We start from the raw sequence: 20,133 nt of genomic DNA, 5'->3' as shown, positions 1-20,133 counted from the left end.
CGGAGAGGGTGGGCCGCTGGTAGGTTCTAACACCCAATCTAACAAGAGGGCTCGTGTAGCCAGTCCTCCTGAGTCAGGTAGTCGTAACAGAACGCATGCTGCTTCGCCGAATGTGTTTCTTGTAATTAAAAGAAAAGATGGGAGTTTCGCAAAAGTTTCACCATTTTATATCCAGAAGGGCTTAGAAGGCATTGCTGGCACTCTAAAATCTGTAAAGCGCTTGCGAAATGGCACCTTGTTGGTTGAAACATCTAGCTTCCAGCAAGCCCAGAACCTTCAGAAGGCGCAATTTCTTGGGGAGTTTGCGATAGAGACTGAATTTCACAACACCTTGAACTACAGCAAGGGTGTTGTGACTTGCAGAGATGTCGTTGACATTCCCCAAGACGAACTGAAGGCTGAATGGTTCCGGGAAGGAATTGTCGACGTGCAACACATTATGAAACGGGTGGATGGTACTCTCGTAAAGACTGACTCGTTTATCCTTACATTTAACACCACCAAATTGCCAGAGCATGTGAAGGCCGGTTTCCTCCGTCTCAGTGTACAGCCTTATTACCCCAACCCCATGTGGTGTTTTAAATGCCAACACTTTGGACACACTACTCTCGGCTGTAGAGGGGAAGCCACTTGCGGGAAATGTGGTAAAGCTGCCCATGAGGGAGTTGGCTGCTCCTCTCCTCCCAAGTGTGTCAACTGCTCTGGGGATCACCCTGTGTGGAGTAGGGACTGCAGAGTTTTCCTTGAGGAACGGAAGATCCACGACCTTAAAACTACAAAACGCCTCTCGTATGGTGAGGCGAAGAAAATTTACAAGTCCATGCAGCCGCCCACGTTCGCTGCTTCCTTTTCTTCCGTTCTCAAACAGCCAGTGCTGAAATCCGATGCCACTACACAAACGGAGGTTGCTACTGTCAGCACTAGCACCTGCGTTTGCCAATGTACGTGTGCTGCTGCCGTTCCTGTGAAGCCTGCTGCTCCCCCCTGGCCTTCTGACCAGGCCGTGGTAGCTGACGTCACGGAACTTCCTGCCCCTTCCTGGGTCCAGTCTTGTGCATTGCCCAGCGCTGCTACACCCCCTGCTGCTTCTGAGGTTTTGGCACCAATGCCGCCTCAGGCCAGAAAATCGAAGCCAAAGACAAAGGTGAAGACTCGCCCGCTAAAGGAGACCGACATTCTACAGTCTGCTGATGTGGATGTCATTCTCTCTGACGTCTCTCTCGACTCCTCTTCAGAGGCGATGGAGGTTGATGTCCGACTATGGCACTCATCTCGCCCCAAAACTGAGCCTCCGTCTGTTGTGGGCTCTCCTCCCCGACAGAAAGTGAGAATGAAGGTACTCCCACCCTGATAGATGGCTCCCATTATACAGTGGAACAAGAATGGATTCCGGGCACATGTGGAGGAACTGCACCTCCTAACACGGCAACGCCCCCTGTGCCTGTGTTTACAGGAAACGCATTTCAAACCATCTTATGCTCCTATACTAAGGGGCTATACGTCATATCGCAAAGATGACCTGACTGGAGAAAGGGCCAAAGGCGGAGTCGCTGTGTTTGTCAATAATGACCACCACTCCTCTGCTCTCCCCCTGGATACTGACCTGCAAGCAGTCGCAGTTGAAATTCATTCACCTCTGAGGCTTACCGTTTGCTCCCTTTATTTACCCCCTCTGGATGCAATGACCTTAGACACTCTCACAGATCTTATCGACCAACTCCCCCGACCATTTCTCCTCCTGGGAGACTTCAATGCCCATAATGTCCTGTGGGGCTCCACTTCTCTTTGCGCTCGAGGTCGAATTTTGGAGAGCCTCCTAACATCTCAAGTGTTGTGCATCCTCAACACAGGTACTCCGACTCATTTCTCTCCTGCTACAGGGTCATTCTCAGCCATTGACCTATCTTTCTGCTGCCCAACCCTCACCGACTCTGTTCACTGGGAGGTCATTGACGACCTTCATTCCAGCGATCACTTCCCTATCCGCATTCATCTCCTGGATGGTGTATTGCTGGAGCAGCGGCCACCATCGTGGATAATTGGCAGGGCTAACTGGCCACTGTTCACTCGGTTGGCTGTCTTTGACCGCCACAATAGCATCCAAAAATGGGTGGATCACATCACGCTTGTGATCCATCATGCTGCTGACCTGTCCATACCACAGTTTTCTGGCACTCTTAAGCGGCGCCTTGTGCCTTGGTGGACAGAAGAGTGCCGTTCAGCCATCCGGGACAGACGTGCGGCTCTTCGCCGATTTAAATGCCGTCCAACAGCGGTCAATCTTACCGCCTTTCGAATCGCGAGAGCCAGGGCAAGCCGTGTCATTAAAGAGAGCAAGAAAAGGTCATTGCAGGCGTTCCTGGACTCCATCAACCGTTCCACTTGTTCCACAAAAGTATGGGAAGCCATCCAGCGGATTTCTGGTAAACATAGCGGTTTACCAATAACTGCTGTCCTGAACCAGGGGTGCCTCCAAACGACACCCAGAGCCATTGCTCAGACGCTGGCAGAGCATTTTGCACAAAGTACTGCCACTGCAAATCAGGATCCAGCGTTTCGTCGCTACCGTGCGACTGTCGAAAGAGCGAACTTGGACTTTCGGTCGAACAGTTCTGAGGCGTACAACTCCCCTTTCTCCATGTGGGAACTTGAATCGGCTCTTAGTGAGACTTCTGACACTGCACCAGGTTACGACCGCATCCGGTACTCCATGCTTCGACATCTGCCAGCGGCGTCAAAGGAAATCCTCCTCGAATGTTTTAATCTCATATGGCAGACAGAAGTGTTCCCCACCTCGTGGCTGGAGGCAATCCTCATCCCTCTCCTCAAACCGGGAAAGGACCACACACGTCCCAGTAGTTATCGTAGTATCTCCTTGACAAGCTGTGTCGGAAAGACCCTGGAACGGATGGTTAACCGGCGTCTGGTCTGGCTGTTAGATACCAGACAGCTCCTTAGCAGCTTTCCGTGTGGATTCCGAAAATTTCGGTCCATGGTCGACAACTTGACCCTCCTAGAGACGGCTATTCAGCAGGCTTTTCTCCGTCAGCATCACTGTATTGATGTCTTCTCTGATATCAGTAAGGCATATGATACTACTTGGAGATACTGTATTCTTGCACAACTGCGTCAATGGGGCTTTCGTGGCCGCCTCCCGATTTTCATTCGGTCTTTCCTGTCTCAGCGGTTTTTTCGGACCCGCGTTGGTAACACACTGTCTGATCGCTTTGAGCAAGAGAACGGTGTCCCCCAGGGCAGCGTTTTAAGCGTTACCCTCTTTGCCATAGCCATCAACAGTATAACGTCTACAGTGAGGAGTCCAGTACAGTGCTCCTTATTTGTGGACGACTTTGCTGTTTTCTGTTCCTCCTCCAGTGTTGCGACCGTGAGCCGTCAGTTGCAGCTAACAGTATGGCGGTTACAGGAGTGGGCTGCAAAGACGGGTTTTCGGTTCTCTGCCGATAAGTGTGTTTGTGTTCATTTTAATCGTTCTCGTCGTCTTTCTACTTTGCCTGCCTTGCATATGGGGGATACTGTCCTACATTTTAGAGACACAGTGCGGTTTCTGGGCCTAATTTTTGACTCCAGGTTGTCATGGCTGCCACACCTACGTGACTTGAAAGCCAAAACCCTGAAGGCACTCAACATCCTCAAGAGCCTCAGCCACAGGTCTTGGGGAGCGGACAGGGCACGTCTCCTTCAGTTTTACCGAGCTCTTTCGTGCGTTCACGGTTGGACTATGTGTGCACAGTATATGGGTCAGCGAGGCCTTCTTATTTGCAGATCCTTGACGCTGTTCACCATGCTGGGGTTCGACTGGCCACGGGTGCTTATCAGACCAGTCCCATACCCAGCCTCTGTGCTGAGGCTGGGGAACCGCCACTTACCATCCGGCGGCAGCTCCTGCTGGTGCGCCAGGCTTGTAAATTTCTTGCAGCTCCCAGCTCGCCTGCTCACCATCTTGTTGCCCATCCACCTCTGGACCGCCTTTTTTCCCGCCGTCCCCGAGCTACGTTGCCATTTGGGATCCGTATGCAACGTGTACTAGAGTCCCTTGGTGTGGAGTCTGTACAACCCCAAATCCAGGGTTTTAACCGCCTGCCACCCTGGTTACTGAAGAGGCCCCGAGTGATTTCAGATTTATTGCAGTACAAGAGAGATTGCACTCCTGCCACCGTTTTTAATGCAGCATTTTCTGCCATTTTATCTGAGCACCACGACTATGTAGCTGTTTTTACGGATGGGTCGAAACAAGGGGATTCTGTTGGTTGCTCAGTTGTTTTTCCGGATCGTGTCCACAAGGTCTGACTGCCTCAGACTTTTACTGTCTTTGATGCAGAATTGTCTGCGATCTTGCGGGCATTGGAGCACATGAGACATTCTTCCTCTCCTAATTTCTTGTCTGTTCCGATTCACTCAGAGCCCTTCACTTATTCCAACGTTTGTATCCAGCAGACAAAACTGTCCAGACCATCCAGGATGCCCTCCTCCGACTACAGCGACTGGGGAAGGTTGTAGCTTTCTGCTGGGTTCCGGGGCATGTCGGCATTGCTGGGAATGAAAGGGCAGATCTCGCAGCCAAGGAGGCGTGTCTCGCCCCACAAATATCTCAGTGTGCTATCCCCTTGCACGCACTCACCTCGGTGTTGAGCTCACGGGTTATGCGTCGGTGGGAGGATGAGTGGCTGGAAGTGACTGACAATAAGCTCCGTATAGTCAAGCCCACAATGCGTGTGTGGTGTACTTCCTTTCAGCCCCATCGACGGGACGAGGTTCTCCTCACTCGGCTTCGAATAGGCCACAGCCCTATGACGCATGGCTACCTGCTCCGGCGAGAGGACCCTCCAATGTGTGGTGCTTGCGGCGTCCAGGTCACTGTGCGCCACGTTTTATTGGATTGCGTTTTATTTTCTGACCAGCGGGCCGCAGCTGACTTGCCAGTGGACCTGCCATCTCTTTTAGGCAACACTCGGACGAATGTGGCTAAAGTTTTAAAGTTCTGTGACATGTCAAATGTTTTTACAAAGATTTTAGGGAGAGGATTTTAATTTGCTCACTGTGTGACAAGCTAGCCCATATTTTATGTAAGTGGGCAGCCAATAACAATTTCCTGTGACATTCTTGTTGCTATGTTCCCCCTTTCCTTAGGTTTTACTTTCTTATGTAGGATTTTCCTTCTTTTGCTGCTTTCTTTGAGTGTGTGCTTTAGTTTTCTTAGATCTGTCCACGTTCATTCCTTTTAATGTGTGTCAGGGTGCTGATGACCTCGATGTTGAGCGCCCATAAGCCCCAACACACCACACCACACACACAGAAGTTCTGCATGCCTAGAATACATCCGAAGTCCCGAACAGTATGTGGGCGCACCATCTGCAGAATGCTTCTACCTTTCCAGCCAGAGGAAATGAGCCCTTCAATGGAATTCAGTGTCCTAAAAAATCGGCATATGGCTGTCCAAAAACACACTTGGCTGTGTTAAGTACACGTCGTATGTATTGCGCCTTTCCAAGACTTGTCAGGTATTGCTCGTGTCGTTCCATGCTTGACAAGAAGATAAAGTATGTAAAACGGAAGGGTAGTCCTTGCAGTACCCCAACAATAAACCGCTGCGACGTTTGTGCAGCATTTCGTAAGTCCAATGTCATACACTGACTCTCAGACAATCTGAATAGGGTAGTGAGTGCTGTTTCTAGAATGTCTTCTTCCACTACCTGTATTTGCGTGCATGCCTTAGCACAATACAGTACACTAAAACTGTCACGTCACATAATGCATAGCTGTAATCCAACACTAGAGAAACATGATAACGATGTGCCAACATCTGGGTGTTGAAGATATTGTAATCCCCAAAGAGACGCCATGCACCATCTTTGTTTCGCAGTAGATGTATGTTGGAGGACCGTGGACCACTGGATGGCCAATATAATCCTCTCTCTCCCTGCATGTCATTAAATTGTGCATTTGTGGGGTCAGATGTCATGGTCGACACGAAACTGGTGGACAATCTGTGGTATTGATATCCGTACAGTATCATGATATACCGCTGGGGTTCATGTCAAGGCTGGAAACCATACTATGCAGCATCTGCCTGCATAACTTCAGCTGAGTGCGCCACCGTGTAGCGACGGAACGCCAAAGTCACCAGAACGATTACGCCATCAACTAACTGTGTTTACCTTATCCGGTAGCGTGTGATAGTTCACCAACAGATCAGCACTGACGATGGGTTCAGTGACATCTGTGACTGTAAAATCCCATATAAACACTGGGCACAGCCCCAGGTCTAATTCCATACATTGGGTGGGTGCCGTAGGTTGCTACTGACAAATTGTTTGCAGCAGACACATAGAATAGGGTTGCTGGTCTACAACAATGTAGCAGTCTCCAGACAAAGATACACATGTCTGACACAGTATCGACTAGATATTTGCAGCCTAACTTCCGATCACTGATTAGAAGGCACTAGGACAATGCTTGGCAACCAGAGGCAGTGACTGTTGCTGGCTTTTGGTACATGCGTGGTGATGTGTGCTGGTGTGCCCGGTCCCCAAATCTTCTGTAATATCAGCAGACTGGTTGCTGTTCTTGTTCGGATGTCGAGGAGGTAGTGGGGGAATGACTTTGAGACCTCTTTTGGTACCAGTTTCTGTCACTGCTGCTGTCACACCAAGATAGCAACTCGTCAACCACTTGGTGAGGATCTCGAACTTAGCTGCCAGATTGTCGTAATCTGCCCATGTTACCATTTTGATACTAGGCTATGAGACATCACAGCCAGTGCATCAGTTGGGACAGAGAATATCGTTGATGAACTGGATTACTTGACATTGCCGGCATGTTGTCACACGTAGCAACTGATGAGCCAATCGGAGCAGGAACTATACAGTGCACTACCCAATTGGCCAAGTCAGCCACCGCATCCAAAAGCACCTCTGTCTGCAATGCTATGATGGCTTTCGTCTCTGGCAGCAAGTGGCTGCTCTACAAAGTGTGCAGCTGGTTGTCTGGCTCTGTTCCAGTATCCACATTCCTGTGCGAATGCCATAAATATTTTGAAGATTTTCAATCTCCTATGTGAAACTTCCTGGCAGATTAAAACTGTGTGCCCGACCGAGATACGAACTCGGGTCCTTTGCCTTTCGCGGGCAAGTGCTCTACCATCTGAGCTACCGAAGCACGACTCACGCCCGGTCCTCACAGCTTTACTTCTGCCCGCGAAAGGCAAAGGTCCCGAGTTCGAGTCTCGGTCGGGCACACAGTTTTAATCTGCCAGGAAGTTTAATATCAGCGCACACTCCGCTGCAGAGTGAAATTCTCATTTTGGAAACATCCACCAGGCTGTGGCTAAGCCATGTCTCTGCAGTATCCTTTCTTTCAGGAATGCTAGTTCTGCAAGGTTCGCAGGAGAGCTTCTGTAAAGTTTGGAAGGTAGGAGACGGATACTGGCAGAAGTAAAGCTATGGGTACCGGGCGTGAGTCGCGCTCCGGTGGCTCAGTTGGTAGAGCACTTGCCCGCGAAAGGCAAAGGTCCTGAGTTCGAGTCTCGGTCGGGCACACAGTTTTAATCTGCCAGGAAGTTTCATATCAGCGCACACCCCGCTGCAGAGTGAAAATCTCATTCTGGAATCTCCTATGTCCTTGTGGCTTAATGCTTGTCAAAGCCATTCATCTTGTGATGTGGAAACCCAATGTATCAATTCTGATTTTAGCTTTTATAACATGTCAACTCTAGGTGGTGTGGGGATCACGTCTTCCATTTCAGTGGTGTAACAACTCTCCAGCTGACTTACAACCAGCGCAAATTTGGTGGCATCTGCCTTAATACCAGCAGAGAGGAAAACAGCTTCCACTTACGGAATCATAGTGCCGGGCCGTGTGGCCAGAATAGGGGTAAGCGCACTGAAACTGACGGAATCGTCGCCTCCAATGAATCCATCATACCAGATGTGAACCATTTGTTTATTGAGTTCGCCGAAGGAGTTAAGCTCTTCACAAGGAAGTGGCAAGCTCATGGGTAAGACACACCATCCTAGAATTGATAAATGTATCTGAACTAAAACTATTTCTTGTCACTAAGGAAAAGAACAACACAAGAACGTATATAAAAAATAATAAAATCTCTATGACGACTCGGAATAATTCACCGACAATACCGGCGCCTCTACCTGCTGACACAGAAAGCAGATTGACAACTGTGCGGTAATGATACTTCTACATACGCTTTAAGTTCACGCGCACACGACACAACTTGACACTGCATTACACTATGCTACGAGAGGACCGAAGTCCGGGCGTTGAAAGACAGTTAACAAGTTCTGCTGAGATAAACGTCAGTACTGTATTATAGACCACTTTCTCAAAGATTTACAGTATAAAGGGAACTGAAAGAATGAAATGAGTCTCATTAGAGGTGGTTTTCTTATCTCCAGTTATATAAATAGGTGTATGCAGCATATTTTAGTCATATTAACAAAATCAATACTGACATCATTATTTTCTTTAGAAATTAATTAAAATTTATAACCAAGCAGACGAAGGTGTGTTTCTGAATTTTTTGGTACATGGCGATGACAGTATACTAAGAGAAGTTTTAAAAATTCCTTCTGTTATGACTAAGACAGCAGTTTAACTGCAAATGTTCAATTGCTCAGCGCATTTAGGGAGATCCTGTAAATACTTGTCAAATACGTGGTTAAATGTGTTATCTGCAAAAAAATTACCTCAACTGCAATACTCTTCTAATCAAAATGACATCGTTCAAAACCTATACCGTGACAAAACTATCGGTAGGTCATGATATGAGTTCCGTATGTAAGATGACCACAGATGTTATCTAAACGCTGTCGATTTCCACCAGATAACAGCGCCCAATTCAATGTCGACAAAGATGCTCAAGGGCAGAAAAAACTTCCTTCTGATATTGTTACTAGTATGTTAGAACACTGACACGAGTGCTTGTATTTGGCTGTTCTATTCCATACATGTAATATCTAGACGTTTTCCTGTAATATTCTGACATTTGACATCTAAAGATTTTTTAAACCCTGAGAGATTTATCAGTTGCCAAAACGCAGGAATTAGGCATTTAACGTTCTGCTGATTTGGTTTTTGTCATGCATTTAACAATAATCATTACTTGATCACAATTAGCAGAGCACCTAGCGAAAGGAATGATTTTTAAAGCGCTGTGTTGCAGATGAACGTCTGGTTGGTTATCAGGACGGACAGGATTGCAATCATTGTTTACACTATGATAAGCTTATCTGCTGCACATTATGGACTGGTGAGTATTGTGCCTACGAAAGAACTTTTCCGCGTATCAACTAGTTTGTGCTAGCATCCATGTCATATGGAAGTGTCATCTCTTGGAATCTATAGGCATTGGTAAAGTAAACAAATTTGGTATGGATGGGTTTGTTTCTTCGTACTATGACATGTACTGTATGGGATATTGTTATAAAGCCTGTGAATTGTCACCGTTTCTGTTCTGGATCAGCATGCCGGACCTTTTGAATGTATCTACGACATGTACAAACATGTCATTAAATCGTACGTGACTCAAACTTAATGACGAAACGCCTAAAAATGTACGTAGTATCAATTGATTAGAAATGGTAGACCTCACTCTTCCTGTTAAAACCCGGTTGTAATGTCGTAACAGACGAATTTTAATATTAATGTTTATTTGAGCGTAGCTTCGGTTATTTGTCTTGAACTTGATTTAAAAATCATTGTTTGGACCACAACAGCTTAAGTCTAGAATAGTTATTAATCTGTTTTCTTATAAAGACACATCCCTTCTGTGACATCTGGGGAAATATCACAGTGATGTGTTGAAAATAAGATACTTTCTGTTTTATTATTTTTGTCTGAAGTAATGCAATTCAAATGACAAACTTCAGTTGGAGCATTTATGTGGAGAAAGTTTGCATTGACTATTGCATGCAGAAAGTAACAAATAAAAAAAAGTTTTGTAAAAATCTGAAGCAGTGGGTGTCATGTCTGGATGATCTTACTTAGAATTTTTTTCCATCACAACACAAAGTATTGTGATTTCAGATTTATTTGAGTGTCTATTCATAGAAACCCTTTAATAATTTTATTACACTATGTATTATCTTGGGAATTATTTAAGACCAATTGTAAGTTCCCACCAGGTTAAGTATTTTTCAATGTATCTTCTCTGGGGATATACGGAAGCGTCCGATCCCGCCCGTCTGCTTTGACCCATGACGTCACAAATATGACGGAAACGACCTTCAACCACGATTCCAATATGGCGCATATAAAGTCGGTACGTACACATTATGACCAAAATACATCGAAAAACAAACACACACATTTGCCACAAATAGCTTAATGACACTAACGGGACAAGCGCGGAAAATGGGGTGTTTTTGGGTGGGGCAAACTAAATATAAACAAATTTAGACATCCACCCCCCATACAAAACCACACTAAACGACGAAAAAAACCGACATCACAAATCTCCCCAAATAGCACTAAACACAATATCGTCTGGAATCGGACATTTACCTTGACCTATATATCTCAACAGCAGCTCCCGATCCCCTAAATTAGGATCAATCACTTCCCTTGGCCTATATAGCACAAAAACATATCCTGATACCAATATTAACACGTTCCACATAATTACGAAAGAATCGTGTTCATGATCCATGGAACAAGTAATATAACTAACTACACAGCCACACAATGGGATCAAACACTTCCCTTGACCTGCACACTGTTAATTTTATCCGCCATGTCCATTCCTGAATAAAAACAACAACCGATTAATTTTACTCAAATTACCACACAATGTACAGCGAACAACACTAAACCCTCACACAAAATCATTAACTCACTGAAACGAATTCCACTACAAACACAGCCGACACTCAAACCATTCTGGATAAGGAGTAAAATCAAACTGAGCCCATTACACCACACAAACGAAAACCCTGAACATACCACCAGAGAGCACAACAAACCACAACACAACGACATTTACAAAGACGCCACACTCACAAACCAAACTCTGCACCTTCATGACGTCACACACGACAACACCCTCACGTCATGGGTCAAAGCTGACGCATGGGATCTGATGCTTCTGTCGACCCTTTTTCTGGAAATTGGAAAGTGACACACATTAATTTTTTTATATTGTTATTTGTAACTTTATTGCTTAAACAATTACATGTCTGTTAAGTGTGTTTTTCTCTTGACTAAGGAAAAAATTCCAAATCGAAAGCTTCATAAACACCTGAGTTATGGGTGTTTTTGTAGATAAGTGCCATTTTGCATTAACACTCCTATAAAGCCCAGTTATCAGAATATCACTACATTTAAAGTTCAATATAAAAAATGTTTTAGTCTGTAAACAAAAATATTTTGTACAAGTTCTAAGAATAAGCAAATGTGCAAAGTTTCATCATAGACTCCCAGAAGTGATATCCCATATTCCCATTACACCTCTCGTTTAGTCAGTTGCAGCATTATTTGCTGATAGTAGTAAAATAATACTATGGCTTTAGCAATAGCTGTATAACTTCTGTTCGACAAATTTAGTCTTGCAGCCTCCTGATTACATGCCAGTGCAAAGGCAGCTACAGAAATTTATCCGGACGGGGGGATTTCTAAAATAGCCATTTCTGATATAAATGAGCCAGTTTCAAGACATGTCATGATACAACAAATTTTATATCTGACACTGAAGCCTATTACATCCGTCAGAACCAATGGTTATCCACTCGCTTCTTAAAGTACGAGAATTCTGTAATGAATAACAACTCTTTACACTAGATTCCAGGAGGACACATGCAACAGTGTAGATAACTAAATCGTAAATGATCTTTTGTTAAAATGTGTCTAAAAAGTTTTACACAACCTTCCGGATCATACCACTGTTCCTCAACCTAAGGGAAAATATGCACGTAGCTCAAAAATCAAGTTTCCAACTTTAATTTCTTGCGTTTTTGGAATGTGACAGTAGGTTAAAGAATAAAACAGTTCTCTGTGAAAAATGGTTACAATGTGACCATTTATATAACATCATGATTTTTTTTATACGTCCTAAATCTCTAAAAAAAATTTAAAAAGGAAATCAGATGATACCTGTTCAAATATTCATCCATGGAGTTGGAGCAGCTGATCAGCAGAAATGGTGTCAATCGTATTTAAGACTTTCATAACCAGTCTGACTCGCTAATTCACACGGGAGGTGCTAACCTTTTTTTTCTTTCTTTTTTTTTTTAGCTGCACATTTATTTTTGTGCAACAGTTGGGCTAAGATGTTGATAATGGATGCTGTATTTGTCCCTCATATTATAGAATGTCTAATCTGTTTAAATAGTTGCGTACCTGAAGTTGAGGAAAGGACATTTTATTTTAAGCTCACAACAGGTTTCTGTACAAAGAGTACCTTGTGTCTGTGCTTGGAGTTGTTCCAGAAAATTATTCCATATGATGTCAGTCAATGAGAGAGTGTGAAGTAAGTTAATCTTATAATGCTTTCATCTATAAAATCAACAATTACACAAAGGAAGTGTTGATATCAAGGTCTTGAGAAGACCTAGAACATGTTGTTTACAAGTCAAGTACTGATCAGTATGAACACTCAGGAATATTGGCCATTACTTAGCATCATCACACTCCATCAATAGATCATTGACGTAATTAACTTAGCACACATACAACTCTTAAGAACGATCAAATGTTCGTTGTCACTAACAACACGAAAAAAATTGCAAAATAAAAACCGACAATGAACGGGATCCCCGCAGGAATAGAGGAGCTATGGGATGGGAATGTTCTTGTTACTAATCCCTTCAATTATGTTAGAAGCTTGCAAATATGAGACCAAAGTCCGAAAATAGGCTTTTGATTAAAGGCATAAATATTACCAGGAAATGTGCAATGTATACGAAAACTCAAGTTTGTCATATTACATTTGTTGCTTCTCCAACTCATAACGAAACTGTCACCTTCCATCCTAATCTAGACCTCGGACTATACTAGGCCCATGTCTGTACTACTAACTTTGTTCAAAAGGTAACCCAAAACACAGCTTTACTACATCTACCCGAGTATCGTGCACAACACGATCTGGGTCACCAACCAAAATAAATAAACAGCGTTGACCTATTATAAACAAACCAAATGACCGGCCTCTACAAGTGAAACATACACTTAACTTCATGCCATACGACATGTACGTAACATGTGAAGTCACACCTCATGGCTTTCATTGTTCACTAAACTCGAATTTTGAACAATCCGATTTACGTTTTTCCTTTCCATTGTGAATCAAATGTCACCCTATGATATTCAGCCTTGCAAATGCTTGAATATTCGCTAATAGCAGATTTAGCAGTTCAAGACAAATAACTGAAGCTCCGCTCAAATAAAAAAGCTGATAAAAGATTTATTTTTATGGAAACTCTGATTTTTATAAGAAGAGGAGGGAAGTACGCCTTGTTTTTATAGGCATTGAATGTTCATTTAACATACATCACATCATTGATAATTGTTCGGAAGATCGTTCAAATCAGGTAAACTGACAACCTATAGTAAGGCTGCCTCATGAAAGAACAGAACCAAAAGTTTTAAATTGAATTGAAAGATTATCATTAAATGGGTTAACTTTATTTAGGGTGTCAAATTAGCATCTTTAAACAACAATTATTCTAGCCACACTAATGTTAATTTAAAATGTGCAGTTGTTATTCGTGCATCATCCGCTAATTGAAGACTAGTTCTTCTCAGTATACATATTATAATTGCTCCCAAACCACTGCACATAGATTTACCGTGGCTAGTCACAAACAAGGAATGCTCAACATCAATAGAAAGATCGTTTTTGTGCTCTCACAAATTTTTAAAGCTTTTTCTATTCTTATATTGAGCAGCACGTCCATCAGTGAAATAATGCACTTTCTTCACTTATGCTCTGCCAGCCACTTACCCACTTCTTTCTGGACAGCATTTACAAATCCTACATCATGTTCCATGTCACCACTTATAAAGCAGTGGTTCACTATTGCCAATTCACTTTCTTTATTTACCACATAAACACAAACGTGATGGATTGTACAGCTGCTTCTTGTCCAGTAGTAATGCTGAATTTTATTCTGAATTACAAAACTGTAGTTTTCAGCAGAGTCCGTGAACAGAATAGCTTTTGCCAGGGTTAGATTATCTTTCAATTTTTTTCAATCAGTTTGACTGACAGATATAAATGAGAGTGGATTAAGTGCCTGTAATTTCGTTACCAACCAGTCTTTGTATTCCACAACAATTGTAGACTGCTTTACCAATTCTGCCTGATGATCTATGTTTATCCATTTGCTGAATTCAATTTTATCTTCAGCATCTTTGTAAGCTAATTTTTGGTTACTAATTCTGACAGTTTGTCATCACTGGCACACTTGTCACAGTGATTAAGCATGCGGTCGTAGTTTTCAGGGTAACATACAAGAAATTTTAAAAGTTCTTTGTATGTTTCTTCTTATTCCACATCCAACAGCAGTTTTTACATTTTGGTACACACACACACACTCCCTCCCTCCCTCCCTCCCTCCCCCCCCCTCTCCCTCTCTCTCTCTCTCTCTCTCTCTCTCTCTCTCTCTCTCTCTCTCTCTCTCTCTCTCTCTCTCTCTCTCTGAATGAGTGCCTGTAGCACTGGCTAAAATGCACCGCTTCGGTGTTAGTGAGCAGAATTTAGAAAGACCAATGTTAATGTTTGAGTTCTCCCATTTAAAACAAGAGTACAGTTCTCTTAAGTTGAAAAGGATGAGTCTTTTTTTGCATATACACATTCTTTGGAATCCTACCTTTCTTTGCTCCTCGTAACATTCGAGTATATTCATCATTTTGTTAGAAATCTTTACCACTTCATCAGCAATAACTTCCTCCCTTTTTGGTTTAGGAACTGATAAAGCACCCATTTCTGTTTTCAGTTTCCTTTCTTGTTGAACCACATACTCACTATCATTGAATTCTAACATTATGTTTTCTTTTGATCAAGAGGGTGGAGCTAAAGTTAAAATATGAAATATTGCAGGTACTCTTACACTAGCCACCTTTTCTTTCATTAACAATATCATGGCCATCAAAATGTTTGGCTTTCTTAGAATTTCATCATTAAATGTTTCTTCTCTATGGTCAGGATCTTCAATGCCCAGCACACTTTTCTTTCCAAACTTTCTTCACTTTTTCTAGCTTCTTTTTGCCATATGAAGCCTTGCTGTAATTTGGAATGTAGTGAAGTCTTAAGGGAGAGCACTCCAAATCATGTAAAGTTTTATTTTCATCCTCAATGTTTTGATTTACTGATTTGTGGACTGTCACTTCCAGGTCATCTGCATCACTTTCATTTCTTTCACCGATGCCAGTTTTCTGTTCACAAATCTTACGACATGTTGTGCACAGTTTTTGGCCTGGTTTTACATAGATTCTTTTAGCACTTACTGTTTTAGACAAAGACAAGCAAACTGACCTCAGAGTGTTTTTTTGAAAAGACCACAACAAGTTCTTTGATGACTTTCAAACACTTTTAAGTAATAGTATCTGTGATGTCCACATGTAGTAGCAATTTCTTGATCTTGTGGAATGCTTATATGGGTCACAGAAATATCAAATCTCACTGGTATTCACACAGCTCTTCTATTTTTTGTAGAGTTTTTACTAAGATATAGGTTGTCAAATGACATGGTGTTTTTAGTAATTTTCCAACAGTGCATGAATTCACATTCTCCTTTGCAATTAATGGATTGCTAATTCACTTGAAACATACTTTATACAAGTGGAACAATAGCGCTGCACCGCAAACAGGTATGACCTATCTCTCAGAAAGACAAAGAGCAGCTGAGGTCAGACAGACTAATTGCCACATGCCATTTATTCTCTTTTCGAAAAAGTAATGTACAGTTGGCTTTATAACCATCTTATCTCAAATAACATACTGTCAAAGTCACAGTTTGGATTTCTAAAAGGTTCTGATATTGAGAAGGCTATCTACACTTACAGTGAAAATGTGCTTAATTCATTAGACAAAAAATTGCAGGCTACTGCTATATTTTGTGATCTGTCAAAGACAATATCCTTTTAAGAAAATTAGAATATTATAGTGTAACAGGAAATGCTGTAAAATGGTTAGAAGCTCTGGCAGGAAACAAAGGGTGTCATTAGGAAAGGGACATGTATCAAGCTATCAGGCATCATACAACTGGGATCTAATTACATTTGGGGTCCCACAAGGTTCCATTTTAGGGCCCTTACCTTTTCTTGTGTATATCAATGACCTTTCATCAGTAACATTACCAGATGCCAAGTTCGTTTTGTTTGCCGATGAGACAAGCATTGCAATAAATAGCAAATCAAGTGTAGTCTTAGAAAGATCAGCTAATAAAATATTTGTGGACATTAATCACTGGTTCTTATCCAATTCTTTGTCACTAAACTTTGAAAAAACACACTACATGCAGTTCAGAACTTGTAAGGGGTGTCCCACAAGTAAATGCCTAACATACGATGACAACCAGATAGAAGATGTGGACAGTGTTAAATTCTTGGGATTACAGATTGATAATAAATTCAACTGGGAGGAGCACACCACAGAACTGCTGAAGCATCTTAACAATTCTCTATTTGCAATGGGAATTTTGTCAGGCATGGGGGATACAAAAAAGAAAAAGCTGGCATACTATGCTTACTTTCATTCCATAATGTCATATGGGACTATTTTTTGGGGCAATTCATCAAGCCAAGCTAACGTTTTCCGTGCACAGAAATGTGCAATAACAGTTATATGTGGTGTGAACTCAAGAACATCCTGAAGAAGTCTGTTTAGGGAACTAGGGATACTAACTACTGCTTCCCAATATATTTATTCCTTAATGAAATTTGTCATTAAAAATATATCACCTTTTCAAACCAACAGCTCAATTCATGGAATCAATAGTAGAAATAAGAATAATCTTCACAAGGATTTAAAGTCACTTAGTCTTGTACAAAAAGGTGTGCATTATTCAGGAACACACATTTTCAATAACTTGCCAGCAGCCATGAAAAGCTTAACCACCAATGAAATTCAGTTTAAGAGAAGCCTACAGGATTTTTTGGTGGCCAACTCCTACTCCATTGATGAATTTCTCAGTAATACCAACTAATATAACTTCTGCACAATTTCAGTGCAGTAATGTGTTCACTGTAATTGTGTGTGTGTGTGTGTGTGTGTGTGTGTGTGTGTGTGTGTGTGTGTGTGTGAGTACAATCTAACTTCTGCACCGTTTCTGTGCAGTAATGTGTCCATTCTATTATAGTAGTTGTATTACACATTTATTAACTTATAAATAAATAAGTAAACCTTTTTTATTTTAAATTCAGTGCATTAGGATTTGTAAAATGACTCTTTCATATAGTGTTTATTAAAAAATGACGATCATTCCACTTGGGACCTGTGGAATAGTACATCAGCTTATTTGTTTTAGTTGTAAATATTTGTTACGTATTGTTGTTTTTCTGACATGTTCCACATCCTCGGGGACCCCCTCACTATGGATCTATTGGAATGAAGTAAATCTAATCTAAAAACAATAAATTTCAGTAATTGTTGCATTGTTTTCATGCCTATAAAGAATGCAAATGCTCTACTGCTGTCTTAAGAACACTTTTTTTTATCGCTGTGAGCATGTGATGGACTGGACACACAAATCGTATATATTATAGTCTTAGAAAAATTAATGAATTAGTCAAATGAATGAGAATAAATTTTCACACTTAGAATTAAATTTCCTGTCTAAAATGAGCTATACTTAAATATACTAATTTGATACTCTTGCATCTGAGGCAGTGAGACAGTGAGTGGTTGAACTTACTTAAAATGACCTTTTTTGATCAGAGCAAAAAGTACTTTGATTTCAGATGTGCGTATCAATTAGCAAAAGACTGTTAAAATTTTTATTTTATTGGAAAGCTTACAATCTAGAGGATTATTGAAGACCAAAATCAGGATCCCAGTAGGTTGGAGAAATGTGTTATAAGTATTTTTCCATATCCTCACAGTTTTTCTGAAATCGAAAACTGACCTACAGTAATATCATTTAAAACTTTTCTTTGTTACTTTACTGCTTCAATAACTGGATATCTGTTAACTATATGCCTTACCTAACTTCTGAAGAAAATTTCAAAGCAAAAGCTTCATAAACATCTGAGTTACAGGCATTTATGTAGATAAGTACTATTTTGCATTGACGATCTTGCTGAGCTCTGTTATCAGAATATCACTACATTTAAAATTCAATAGAAAATAAAGTTGTAGCCTGAGAAAAAAAGGTTTTGCAGAAGTTTGTGTGTTATAAGTATAAGCAAATGTGCAAGTTCCATGAAAATCTGAGAGTTATAAATCCTTGAATTATTGCGTGTTTTGACATGGAATGACCCTGCCCCTGCTGGCCAGTGTGACCTAGCAGTTCTGGGCGCTTCAGTCTGGAACCGTGCGACCGTTAAGGTCGCAAGTTCGAGTCCTACCTCGGGCATAGATGTATGTGATGTCCTTAGGTTAGTTAGGTTTAAGTAGTTCTAAGTTCTAGGGGACTGATGACCTCTGATGTTAAGTCCCACAGTGCTCAAAGCCATTTGAACCATTTTGAACCCTGCCCCCTCCCACTTGCAGATGTGTATGGTGTTTCTCAATACATGCTAGACTACTGCAATGCCACAAGACTGGTGGCAATATGTACTGGTGAGACCCTTGCAGAATAATGCTTGTGCAATCAACCCCTTCAGATAATGAACCTCAGGGTGGCTTGAAACTAGTTCATGGAAAAATAAATATTTCAAGACAGTAAATAGTGATTGGTTACTTTACCTGCAGGGATTGGCCTATACTAAAAGGTCAGTGTTCAACAACATTCAGACTGGACAGGGTAACTAAACTAATTTGTATCTTATTTATTCCATACTGCTTTACTGAAAGAGTAAATTGGTAGCAATGACTCTTTCCCTAGATACGCAAGTGTCTTTCAGCAGATAATGCTCATTGTCTCCTTTTCCAGTAAAAGTCACATGTGGGAAACCCCCCCCCCCCCCCCCCTACATATTCCAATATGGCCTGGCTGTACCAGTCAATTGGTGACCAGAATCATTTTTCCACTTTCACAGTCTTTGGCTTCACCAACTCACAAGCAGATTGTCACCTTCCAACCTAACTTAGACCATGTTGTTGGTATTTGATTCGTAGAGTGTGTTCTCTAAGTGGATGTTACTGAGTTGTAAAAATTTCACTGGACTGTGCGTTATAGTTCCAAAGTTATTAAGACCTGAAGTTGGGTCTGAAGATAGATAGCCAGATGAGGGTTGCAATTTCCGATTCATGCCACCTTCTTTCACAAGCCATAATTTTGGAACTAATTGGCAGGGGAACTTAAAATTTTGCACATGAGTGTTCCACACTTGGTAGCATTGGTGTGCTAAATTTCAGCCAACTCTGAGATTATCAGCTGGAACATTTTCTCAAATTCCAGAATGAGATTTTCACTCTGCAGTGGAATGTGCGCTGATATGAAACTTCCTGGCAGATTAAAACTGTGTGCCCGACAGAGACTCGAACTCGGGACCTTTGCCTTTCACGGGCAAGTGCTCTACCAACTGAGCTACCGAGTTCGAGTCTCGGTCGGGCACACAGTTTTAATCTGCCAGGAAGTTTCTAATCAGCGCACACTCTGCTGCAGAGTGAAAATCTCATTCTGGAAACATCCCCCAGGCTGTGGCTAAGCCATGTCTCCGCAATATCCTTTCTTTCAGGAGTGCTAGTTCTGCAAGTTTCGCAGAAGAGCTTCTGTAAAGTTTGGAAGGTAGAAGACGGATACTGGCAGAAGTAAAGCTGTGAGTACCGGGCGTGAGTCGTGCTTCGGTAGCTCAGTTGGTAGAGCACTTGCCCGTGAAAGGCAAAGGTCCCGAGTTCGAGTCTCGGTCGGGCACACAGTTTTAATCTGCCGGGAAGTTTCATATCAGTGCACACTCCGCTGCAGAGTGAAAATCTCATTCTGGAAACATCCCCCAGGCTGTGGCTAACCCATGTCCCCGCAATATCCTTTCTTTCAGGAGTGCTAGTTCTGCAAGTTTCGC

At 42.2% G+C, this 20,133-nt stretch overlaps 1 protein-coding gene and 1 non-coding gene across 10 annotated transcripts in view; both read left to right on the top strand.

Annotated features, from left to right (window-relative positions):
- Positions 1–8,926: 8,926 nt before the first annotated feature.
- The window catches only part of LOC126292068 (mitochondrial 2-oxodicarboxylate carrier-like), a 108,244-nt gene continuing 97,037 nt past the window's right edge, over positions 8,927–20,133 (top strand). For 2 of the 9 annotated variants that reach the window (XM_049985874.1, XM_049985879.1), the window contains exon 1: positions 9,301–9,402. The gene's annotated coding sequence lies outside the window, so the exon portion shown is untranslated. The other 7 variants (XM_049985881.1, XM_049985875.1, XM_049985878.1 and 4 more) reach the window with 6 other exon arrangements.
- On the top strand, positions 19,912–19,986 carry Trnas-uga (transfer RNA serine (anticodon UGA)). Its single transcript has one exon. It is a non-coding gene; the product is annotated as a tRNA-Ser (tRNA).

This window comes from Schistocerca gregaria, chromosome 9, assembly GCF_023897955.1.
Source record: "Schistocerca gregaria isolate iqSchGreg1 chromosome 9, iqSchGreg1.2, whole genome shotgun sequence".
Taxonomy (NCBI): domain Eukaryota; kingdom Metazoa; phylum Arthropoda; class Insecta; order Orthoptera; family Acrididae; genus Schistocerca; species Schistocerca gregaria.
Note: the sequence above shows the minus strand (reverse complement) of the source record. Positions and strands in the feature narration are given on the sequence as shown.